Here is a 1,763-nt window from a genome sequence, read left to right as displayed (position 1 = left end):
AGTAAAAGACATAAAGAAGTTAAAATCAATAGAACGACGGTTTGAGTTTTTAACTGGACAGTGTAAATTGAACATTAACTTTAAATCAGGGCGAAAGCAATTTTTAAGGTTAATTAAATTCTAATCATTTTCAAAAATTATTTTAAAAGTTAAATGTGAGGACGAGAGTTAAGCATTTAAGTTTAATCATATAATCTAAGTCAACAGAGCGAGAGTTTGAGACGAGGGTGTTTAAACGGTTAGTATTTTCTTAAAAGGAGTTTCTATAGATTCTATTATTTTCAAAAGTGATTTTAGATTTAACGAAATAGTGAGAGCGTATGTTACAATATAAAGTCATAGTCTAATTCAACAGAGCGAGAGTTTGAGGAAAAGACTTTTAATTAATAGTGTCTACTGAAAAGACTTATTTTAAAATTAAGAAAAAGACCAACGAAGATTTGATTCCCTAATTACGACGAACTACATACTGATATCCATATTATTTGATATTTTATCTAGATCCAAATTTAGTTTTACTTTTCCCCCTAATCATTAAAGTATCATCCGCCTTAGCTTTACGCAGTAACCCTAGAAAAACGGTAGATCGATTCATTAAGTCCCTGTGGGATCGATATCTTTTAAAACTACGCGATTAGATTGTGCACTTGCAGTTAGTACCCCGATAGACTCACAAAGTCGCGATCAAGTTTTTGGCGCCGTTGCCGGGGACTTTTAGTTAGTCGATATCGTAACTCTTCTGTTACGCTGTAGAGACTAAGGCAATTTTTATTTTTTCCCTTTTTCGTTGATTTGTATGCCACACACTCGCTCACAAGGCGAGCCATACTACTTACGAATCAACGATGTTGAACGATATCTCTGATTATTACGACGAATTCGGGAGTATCGTGCTAGAAACAATCTTCCTCCAATCGAAATTCCTGATCTCAAAAATCTCCTTCCTTCGACGATACCAGCGATGGTCGAACCAGCTCGTGTCTTCGAGATTACGCTGCTCCATCGCAGGATGAGCCGCATTCGAGTATTGCCCCACCCGCAATCGAAGCGAACAACTTCGAACTTAAACCTTCGCTGTTGCAGGCAGTGCAACAGAATCAATTTTCTGGAAATCCTACCGAGGATCCAAACCTTCATTTATCTGTATTTGTCCAATACGCTGACACTGTTAAAGCTAATGGTGTCACTTCAGAGGCAATTCGGATTCGTCTCTTTCCTTTCTCGTTAAGAGATAAAGCTAGAAGATGGCTTCAGTCTCTTCCTTCCAACTCAGTCACCACATGGAATGAGTTGAAGAAAGTCTTTCTTGCCCGATATTTTCCTCCAAGCAAAACAGTTATGTTGAGAGCCCAGATAAATGGATTTAAGCAAAAAGATAACGAGTCTCTTTTCGAAGCATGGGAAAGATACAAGGACATGATGAGACTTTGCCCACACCATGGTTTAGAGGACTGGTTAGTAATTCACACCTTCTACAATGGTCTCTTGTACAACACAAGGCTAATAATAGACGCCGCCGCCGGTGGTGCGCTTATGGATAAACCTTACACCGACGCTTATCAACTTATCGAGAGCATGGCCCAAAATCATTATCAGTGGGGAAGCGACCGAACAATGGTGGAAAAACCTCAAACGAAAGGTGGCATGTACGAGATAAGTAGCCTTGATCATGTTAATGCAAAAGTGGATGCTCTTGCCCAGAAAATTGAAAGTTTAAATGTATCACCTCCAGCCGTCGTGGTTGCCGTAACTCAAAATTGCGA

General features: G+C 38.9%; 1 non-coding gene across 1 annotated transcript; it reads right to left on the bottom strand.

The window, feature by feature from the left end:
* Positions 1-1,338: 1,338 nt before the first annotated feature.
* LOC127099785 (small nucleolar RNA R71) lies at positions 1,339-1,445 on the bottom strand. Its single transcript, XR_007794256.1, has one exon. It is a non-coding gene; the product is annotated as a small nucleolar RNA R71 (small nucleolar RNA).
* Between the last annotated feature and the right edge of the window lie 318 nt (positions 1,446-1,763).

Source organism: Lathyrus oleraceus, chromosome 6, assembly GCF_024323335.1.
Source record: "Lathyrus oleraceus cultivar Zhongwan6 chromosome 6, CAAS_Psat_ZW6_1.0, whole genome shotgun sequence".
Taxonomy (NCBI): domain Eukaryota; kingdom Viridiplantae; phylum Streptophyta; class Magnoliopsida; order Fabales; family Fabaceae; genus Lathyrus; species Lathyrus oleraceus.
This window is presented reverse-complemented; position numbering and strand designations above follow the sequence as displayed.